Raw genomic sequence first — 9982 nt, forward strand, 5'->3', positions numbered from 1 at the left:
AAGAGCATTGGGCACTGCCCCCACAAGGTGAAAAGATCATCATGTGTCCACCGCTCTGTGTCTTGGCGGGCCTCGATGCTGGCTTCTCAAACAGGCCCTGCTCAGGTGGCTCTTGTTGCCAACTTTACCCCGTTTTCTGAAGGGCGCTGGGAGATGGAGGGGAAGAGGTTGGTGCTTGAAAAAGAAAAAGTTGGGAGGCCAGATGTGCACCCCAAAATAGGACTTCCCAGGAAACGGGTCTCAGTGAGCGTATGAACATCCAGCATCTTCATCTACTCCATGCTCACCTAAGACCTCTGGGGTCAGGGGAAGGGGCTATGGAGTCAGTGGGAAGTGGGCCAGTAGCAGAGAGGAGAGTTGCCTGGCATAGGCAGTAGGTGCGAATGCAAGCTGTGATATTTCAGCGGAGACCTGGAATTCAGTCATAAACAGAAAAGGAAGAAAACACTAAATATTGTTCCAATGCAATTGTATCAAAAACAGTAATAACTGTCAGTTACTGCATGTTGGCAATATGCCAGGGACTGTGCTGTGTGCCTTCCTTATATCATTGCAGTTAATTTTCACAAAGCCCTGTGAGATACATAGCATAATGATCCCTATAAGGGTGAGGAAACTGAGGAGGAGAGGGGCTAAGGCACTTGCGCAGGATCACTGGGCTAGTAAATAGCCTTAAAGCCCAAACCCAGTCACAGCATGCTTAAATCCCTGCCACTGAAAAGCCCCTGACACTGCTTACTTGGCAATGACCATGAGCACCCCCCCACCGCCTCCACCCCAGTTAAGGAGCCGCACAGTTTACAAAGCACTTCTTCATCCATTCCATCTGTGGAGCTTTGCCACAGCTCTGGGAGGCTGGGTGGCATAACTTCTGTGTGATAACTGGGGAAGCTGACTTGCAGAGAGATGAATTTATGCCCAAGGTCCCTCAGCTGCTAGGTTGCAGAACTGGGGTTCAAATTGAGATGTCCAGCCTGTTACAACATATTTGGGACCTAGATTTTAAATTCATTTGCAGCTAGTACTGATGCCGTGCACTCAACCACCTTTCCCTAACTCTCGGGTGTCTCCCAATTTTGTCCCCACCATCTTACTGCTCAGGAAGCTATTGAGAGTGCCCTGACAAAGCCATCAGCTGCGTTTACCGTGATCTGACGTGACACAAAAGTGGCATCCGATTCCATGCAAGCCGCCTGCAGCGAATGGCCTTCTATTTTTACATTTCTCACAAATTGGAAATTACAAGGAGGCCAGGTCTTGCAGAGAGATTGGCTGTGGCCAATCCTCTGAAAGCAGGGGATGTACAACTAGGTGGAACGGGCCACTTTAGGATGCCAGGGGCCCTGTTGGCTGTGAAAGGGGTCCCCTGGCTACTGGGGCTGGATGGGATCCTGGCACACAGGCCAGGCTTGGGGATGCAGGAGTTAGTGACCGCCTTGGACAGTGACCTGCAGCTCTGCCCACCTGTCGGTGGCCTGGTGTCTGCAAGATCTGTGTCTCACGCCAGCTCCTAAGATAACTGAGCCCTGGCCAGAGGGACATTCAAGGTCAAAGATGCCCTGAAACATCGACAGCAGGTTGCTTTCATGAATGTGTTGTTTGATAAGGAGGTTCTGTGCAGGGAGAGGGCAGCAGCCACAGGGAGATGAGCAAAGACATTTGGTATCAGTGTTGCGGTTTGCTGCAACTTAGCACTGATCACGATACTCCCAGTCATCAGAACCACACGTTATACTTTGCTAAAAATGCTCTTGCAGCTGCTCTTTCTTTTGATCATATATGAAGTATTCTAGGGGAAGAAAATATGGTCCTTGAGATCCTGGAGAAGAATCCTCTCTCTAATAAAGAGTGACTTTTATTTTAAGCTAGTTTTCTCATAAAGCCCAAATCAGAATGACCTTGACCCAAATGAGGCTCCTTTGCACACATGTGCTTACACGCACATGTTAACACTTACGTAGAATTTCAGTTTTCAAAGTGTTTTCTCAGTTGAAGCTTGTGACAGCCCTGGGAGTTTCAACTGAAGGTAATTTTATTGTTGTTATTAGTACCATTATTATCCCCATCCAAAAGATGAAACTGAGGCTCAGTGAGCCCTGACTCCTCATCTCTGTCCCCTAGTTTCCCAGCTGATGGAAATCACCTTTACTAGACTGAAATCCAGGTTCACCAGGTAGCCCCTTGAGAAGTAGTCCAGATGAGGTCAGTTCTGGTAGGAGGTAGAGCACAGAGTACTCAAAGATCGAGACTTACAGGAGAGTGTGGGAAGGTACGGCTGTGAGGTTTGGGAGAAAAGGGCCATGGCATCTTGTTCTAACCTTACCTGAGCTCTGGCCAGAGATTAACATCTCCTTGGTTATGCCCAGAGTTTGGGTCCAAAGAGTGATCATTTGGCTGGGGGCTCCCAGCAGTAACCAGACCTGGAGTGAGAGGAAGGGATGGTTGCTCTCAAACACCTACCTGCACACAAGAATGCTTTTCTCAGTGAATTGGGGGAGAAATGAACACCAGGGGCCCCCATGAGATTTCATAGAAGGATCTAAAGGTCTTCATAGCCAGGAAGGTTGTGGGGAGTGTTTGTATGTGAGCTTCAGCTCAGACCCACTGGAGGAGCAGGCTCTGTGCTTCTGAGCCATGCCCAGACAAGAGGGCAGGGATGGGGTGGGGATATGGGACGGAAACCACTTTACCCTGGCCATGACCCACTCCCCTCTGCCTTTGGACTGTTGCCATGCTATAGACTGTGAAATATCACGAGTTCTAGGAGCTTCCCTATGAGGTGCCGGGGGAGGCAAGAGACCTGAGGGTTTGACAGTTCCCTGGCTGGATGGTGGGGAGAGAACTTGTCCAGTTTGACCCTGACAATGAATTCAGAGGGCCTACTGGGCACTGGTCCCTGAGCTCAGGCTGATGCTGGACGATAGGTACTACTCTCCCCTTCTGCCAGAGGGGACCCTGAGCCCAAGGGTGGTGGAGTCACTCGCCACGGGGTGCACAGACCAAGTTTGGACCCAGGTCTTGGTGATGCCAACCTCACGCTGCTTCTGAAAAGCACCTGAGACAAGATAACTGTGGGGGAGCCAGGGGCTTTTTCTCTGTATTCGCCATTTCTGGCTGTGCCATGCAAGGGCTGAGAAAAAGTGAAAGCAATGCAAAATAGAAGTGGCCAAAAGCAAAAACCACCAGCTTCCTGGGCACTGTCTGAGCTGCCAGCCTGCAATCCGGGCTTCACTGCCGCCTGAGCTGACTAAGCCCCTTCCTGCCCAAGTCAGATGTTTCCAGAGCTTAAGATCAAGGACCCACCTATGATTTAAAAAAAAATTAAAAGTAGGCCTGGGGAAAGGGAAGAAGTCATCTTACTGAAGAGTATTTTTTTAAAGGTGGAATTTAAATGCACTCATGTATTACATATGCATTTTTAGCAGGTTGGTTCAGCATAATGACACAGAATGATCTGATATGTACATCTGTCAGTCTTGGGCTCTGCCTGTGACCTAGGCACTAAGCCAGTACTTCACAAGCATTGTCCCAGGATCCTCAATAAGGAAACTGAGGCTCAGGGAGCTCAAGAAGTTGCCCAAGGTCATACCACTGACAAGGGGGCAGAGTTGGGAATCAGATCCAAGGCTGCAGGGCTCCGAGGCCTGGGCTTGCAGACCTGAGAAGGAAGTGGGAGAGCTGCCTCCTGCTGGGCCTCAAGCCTGTGGGGGACCGTGGGCAGGTTTTTTCCCCTCTCTTGGCTTTGCATGCTCAGTTCATACAGCCAAGGGGTTTGGACCATTGGATAGGACGATCGGCTGCTCCCTGCACCAGGCGCCAGTTCTCCAGGCAAGGGGAGGGAAGTTGCACGCCCCACTTCCTCCTCTCCTCCTCCATTTCCCCCATAATAGCCTCCCCGAGACTAATGACTGAGGAAGATAAGAGCCCTTTCTCCAAATGGCAGTGAATGCCACTAATGACAGAGCAGATGCAGCACTGTTAATTATTCCACGGGTATTAAATGAAAACGCCAGCCCTGGAGGAGTTAAATAGCGCCACTGATCTGGCAACGACTGTACTTAAAAGTGGTGCCATCAGCCTGGGCCAGAGCAGAACAGCCTCCTCCCCAAACTTGGAGCTAGACAGGAATCACAAAGGAAGGGTCCCCTCATTGGTCATAGACCCCTCTTCAGCTCAGGGTCCGAAGCAGCTCCTTGGAGACATGGATCAGTGGCTGCTTTGGGAGATTTTCTTAAAGGCCCCTGGGGGGCCTAGACTAGTTACCCTCAGGGGCAGATGTGGACAAACAATTGGACCGAATAAAACTCTGAGCACCTGCTGTGTGCCAGGTCCTATTTTGGATTGTAGAAAGAAACCGGGTGCTGTTGCTGCCCTTTGAAGATCTGCTTGCAGTGAAAACTGTAGATTCCTTAAGAGCAGGAATGCTCTGTCTTTTGAAGTCTCTGGTCCCGTAGTCAAGAACACAGAGTGGGTACCTCTTTATTACTTTGATTATCTGCTGGTTCTTTGAATGAGAACCAGGGACCACACAGATTGTGGCCAGAGCAAGATTGGTGGGCAGGGGACTGGGCCAGGTCAGGCTGTCTTCTCCAGGTACAAGCAACATGACCTTCCTGCATGGCTTAGCCCCAGGTTCTGAAACGAGGCATGTCGTGGATGAAGAGCTGGGTTTTCCGCTTGCTAAGGCACCACAGGCAACTCCTTTGCAGTCTCTGAGCCTCAGTTTGCACATCTGCAAAATGGGGAAGATAAGGGCTATGATGGCTGCAGGCATAACAACCATCTCCTAACCAACCCTGGCCCTGAATCTGGAGGATCACAGACACCTCATAAACATTTGAAGAGTGACATTCTGGAGGCAATTCAGCAGAGAGTGTAGTCACCAAAGGCAGCATCTGGTTCTTCCTGTGGGTCTCACTCAAATCTCACTCCAACCCCCAACTCATTTCCAGCAGCTCAGGTCACTTGTTCCCAGCTTCCTGGACCTGGAAAGCCATTTATCAGGTCTTTGTAGGCTAGAGAACATTACAAAATGCACCCATTTCAGACACACCTGTGTTATAGATGGGTAAACTGAGGCCTAGAGAGGAAGAGTCCTAGGTCTTGCAGATGCTAGGACCTAGAGCTTCTAACCCCTAACGCAGTGCTCTTTCCCTTCCACCAAGCCAGCCCAGCTCCTCCGTTAAGAAATTATTAAATAGAGTTGGTGGAAGGACTCTGGTTGCCGTGACAACGGAGCCTGTGTCCTCGGGAGATAATGGCGTTGCACAAGGCAGAGTGATGTGTGTTGAATGCTGATTCGGGAGCTGCTAGAGTGAGAGTGAGCACAAGAGGAGAGTGGAGGGGACCGTGTCTAGAACTCAAGCTTCCCCAAGAAGGAGGTGTGGGACTGGTAGGGGTGGGGCAACTTGCCTCCTCTACTTCCATCCTTCCTACAGCCTTGTCAGAATGGGATACTTCCCTGCACTTCATGGAGGTGCAGAGTCAGGTGAGGAGAGGTGAAGTGACTCACCCCAGGTCACAACCAGGAAAGAGCCAGAGCTGGGATTACACCTCCAACCAACACGAGGGCCTAGGCTATAGGGAGGGTCTGGAAGGAGGCTGCCTTGCAGGGGCAGGGGATGGTTGACAGAGACCTTTCTAAAGTCTTAAGTGCTTGTGGAGGTCCTGATGGGCCAGGAATGACAATTCCAGCCCAAGAGGAGGAGAAAACAGAACGTCAGGGTAGCTAAAAGCATCAGCTTTGGAGCCAAAGTCACATCTCTCCCTGCCACTTCCTAAACTGTGTAATCCTGGGCGAGTCACTTTCTCTCTGGACCTCAGTGCCCTCATCTGCAAAATGGGGATAATACCAGCACCTACCTCATAGGATTGTGGTGAGACTGCATATCATGAGGCAGATAAAGCATCAAGCCCCAATTCTGGCCATAGTTCAATCACCAGCAGCTGTTGTTATGAACCAACGGGGAGAGGTTAGGAAAAGGGTCCACTCCCAACCATGTATCGGCTTGTAATTTGTGGTGTTGGAAGAGTGAAACTGGCTAACACAGTACAAGCATGATACATAACAGGGTTCTTCATTCCAGGCTAGTAAGTATCACTAGAACAAATGAACAGCTCCATCACCAAAAATATACACAAATATTTTGCATTTGAAGAGTGTGAATGGTGTACCTCACTGCAAACGTACTGTCCTTAAAAACCTCTATGCACACCTCACTGGGGGAATTTGTATTTTCTCTATGCCAGCTATCTAAATGACCCCATGCTGCAAACGCTTTTGGAAAATAAACACTCTCACCCACACACCTAGTTTCTCTTCTAGAAGCACAGCTGGTGCAGTATACTTACCTTCCTAATCAGGGATTGGAGAACATGGGGTTAATACCCTGTGAAACCCCAAAGTGCATCATTTGCATGCTGGCAAAGATACAGGCTGGCAGACAACCCCATTCCATTTTGGAAGCGGAAAGAGGGTGCTGGACTCAGGCATTTGGCTGTTTCAAAAGCGCTGGTGAGAGCTGGGATCCTGATGATTTAGATGCAAGCAACCATTTTGTTTGTTTCCGCAAACCTGTTTGAGCAAATCCACCCCCAGAGATAGCAACCTGTTTCTGGGTCCCCTGAGAGAGAGGGTCATTTGTTCGCTGCTGTTTCTGGGACTGGATGCCAAGCTATGAGGCAATGAGCTGAAGACCTTGGATCTTGACACCCCTATTCCAGGCAGGCAGGAGAGGGGTCAGGGAGACTGATTCAGTGGACAAATAAAGACAGTTGACATTTAACCAGGATTTTAACGGGTGTGCCAAATTGCAGGATACATACACATACCACTTTGGGAATCGTGTTTAATAAACAATTTGCTCTAAGAATTTGATTTGATCAGCATCTCCCAGTGACTCCCACCATTCCTTTATATTGATTGCGTATAGGTTAAGATAACACTGGACCGGGCGCAGTGGCTCACGCTTGTAATCCTAGCACTTTGAGAGGCGGAGGCGGGTGGATCATGAGGTCAGGAGATCGAGACCATCCTGGCTAACACGGTGAAACCCCGTCTCTACTAAAAATACAAAAAAACTTAGCCAGGTGTGGTGGTGGGCACCTGTAGTCTCAGCTATTCAGGATGCTGAGGCAGGAGAATGGCGTGAACCCGGGAGGTGGAGCTTGCAGTGAGCCGAGATTGCGCCACTGCACTCCAGTCTGGGCGACAGAGCGAGACTCTGTCTCAAAAAAAAAAGATAATACTGGCCTTCCTTCCACCCAGAACTTTTTCCCATCACTAACTAAAAATATAAATGAAAGCCCTGATCAGGTGGTTTATTATAATATCTGCCAGATATCAAGCATTTACTATGTCCTAGATGCTGTACTAACTACATATTTTCCCATTTAATCCTCATAGCAGCCCTAGAAGTAGGTGTTATCACTTCTGTTTTAGACAGAGAGGGTAGGTGACTAACCTACAGTCACACAGCATTGAACTGGAGCTGAAACTCAAAACGAGGTGTCCTTGCCCCTGGGGAAGGACAAATTTTCTTTAAGTCCCGTGAACAATGAGCATGCTTATGAAGAGCTCCTGCTTGGGATATCATAGACTGATCAGAAGTTTGTCAGGAGCCTTGATAGGGGCAGGCAGAAGAGGGCATTGCTTATTGTTCATGGGACTTAAAGAAAATTTGTTCAATAAAAATCTGATTTTCAGCCAGACACGGTGGCACATGCCTGTAGTCCCAGCTAGCTGGGGGCCTGAGGTGGGATGATTGCTTGAGCCTGAGAGGCAGAGGTTACAGTGAGCCGAGATCATGCCACTGCACTCCAGCCTAGGTGACAGAGTAAGACCCTGTCTCAGAAAAAAATTAAATAAATAAATAAATAATCTGATTTTACCAAATGGGTAGACTGTTCTTGCTACATAGGAGTTTCCACTTTACAAAAACAAGGGGCTCTATACCATAAAATTCCTTTCCTTTCCATAAATTTCCTTTCCATAGCTAAGTGAGTGAGTCAAGAACAGATGTACTGGTGAACGTGAGCATTCAAGTCTTTTAAAAATAAAATTAGCCTTTATATTGTGGGAAAATATCTTAGACCCTGGAATCTGACCCTTAACTGACTCTGAAAATACACGCCTCCCTCATTCTTGCAGAATATTCTAAAGCAGAGTCTCTCTGCAGTTTTTAAAATCCAACTGAGCTTTTATTAAGAGAACAATAGGATTTGTTGTTTCCTAGATATAAAATTATAACACCAAACATGCTTTTGCAAACTTCACCACCCCCAAGAGTTTGACATATCCCCTAGTGAAGGGGATATTAACCCTCATCCATCTTCCACTGCTTAGAGAAAGAGCTCTACTGAGTGACTCAGATTGCACTGTGTATACAAGGATTGCAAATTCAGGGGCCATTGAGGGCCAGAGAGGTCACAGAAATGCGTAAAGAGGTCAGGGATAGGATGGTAGTAATGGTGGAACTTGTAGTAAACTAGAAAACACATCACCCCTGCCCTTCTCCAAAGCATGCAAGTTCAAGTTCTAAAATTCAAATCCGATACCACTCAGCCAAACATATTTGTGGGATCCATTCGGCCCAAAACCACCACCATGTTGAGATCCCTGGTGGTTCTTATTGTGACCTTGTGTGATCTTGATCCAGACAATTTCTCTCTGGGGCTCAGTCTGATTGTCTCTAGAAGGGGCTGATAGAGCCTGCAGAGCTGTTGAGAGAGAGAGGAATGCAGTCCCAGGTGTGGACGCTTGATAAAGAGCCGTGGCGCTGTCTGCAGCCACTGTCTTGGATGTGCCTTCTGCGACGCTAAGCCAGCTCTCCGTTTGGGCTGTGCTCCTGCACGTGACTTATTTAGTTCATCGTTTAGTTCAGGCAGCCCTTGCAGTGTTATGTTTTCTTTTCCCCAAATCTGAGTTCTTAAAGGGCCTTTATCTTAATGCCCGTCGGAGCCTTCCAAGCACATCTTGAACAGAAATGAACAGCTATTTTAACCCCACGGGCTTCTTACAAGTGTGTTTTAAAAGGCAAAGAGTGATGTAAAAGAATGGCAAAAGGTCATCATGCCGCTCTTATTTCCTGGTCTGAGTTAATCCTTTCTGGCCGTTTGAGCACAGGGCTTTTACAGAGGCATCCCCTGGAACTGAAGTCCTCCAGAAAGTCCCACACCCATCAGAGGCAGGAGGAAGAAAGGAGCCTGGAACAGGTGGTGAGGGTGCAGAGGGAGGGCACCCGGACCTGTTCCACAGGGGCTTGCCCTCATACCCACCACAGGGTTGGGTGCTCCAGCCGGTGTGGGGAGGCAGCTGCCCTGCATGGAAGGTTGAGACTAATGGGCCCCCAGCAAATACAGTCAGAACCAACTGAAGGAAGTCAGTGGAAGAGGCCCTGCAGCCTGGGTTCAAAAATCCCAGTTCCTCCGCCACTTTTGACCTTGGCCTCCGCCAACCTCAGGCTTCTCTTGGCTGAAAGGTAGGCTACCTCCCTCCCTCCTTGGGTTCAGTGAGCTGACACAGTGGAGCCTTGGACAGCTTACAAGCAGTGGATGGCACATCTGTTTTCTCTTCCATCCTTCTTTCCTTCTGCCCTTGTTTTTCCTCTTTCCCCTTTCTGATCCCTTCCTGTGTGCCTCCTTTCTTCCTCCTGTTTTCCTCCTCATCACTCTGCTCCTTTACCCCAGCCTCCTCGTCTGTTTCTTTCCTCCTCTCCTTTCACTCCGTTTTCTCTCCTTTCCCCTCCTTCCCACCCTCCTCTCTCTCCATCCCTCTCCGCTTTTTCAAATCCACCCAAGGGATGCCTCCAAGTTCCCATATCTGATCCCAGGGTGCGATGTTCCTTGCCCTGCAGCAGGCATCTCTGCGGGCACCCACCGGCCCCAGCATGCGCTCCAGGGCCAGCCCAGGGGGTGGCATCCGGGGCTTTCCTTACAGGAAGCAATCAAGAGGGTTTCCAGCATTAAACCACTCAGGAAGCAA

General features: G+C 49.1%; 1 protein-coding gene across 1 annotated transcript in view; it reads left to right on the plus strand.

Moving 5' to 3' along the window:
• Positions 1-9982, plus strand: part of SLC6A1 (solute carrier family 6 member 1) — a 43644-nt gene that overhangs the window by 3316 nt on the left and 30346 nt on the right.

The sequence above is a fragment of the Rhinopithecus bieti genome, unplaced genomic scaffold (assembly GCF_001698545.2).
Source record: "Rhinopithecus bieti isolate Rb0 unplaced genomic scaffold, ASM169854v2 scaffold_48368, whole genome shotgun sequence".
Lineage (NCBI taxonomy): Eukaryota > Metazoa > Chordata > Mammalia > Primates > Cercopithecidae > Rhinopithecus > Rhinopithecus bieti.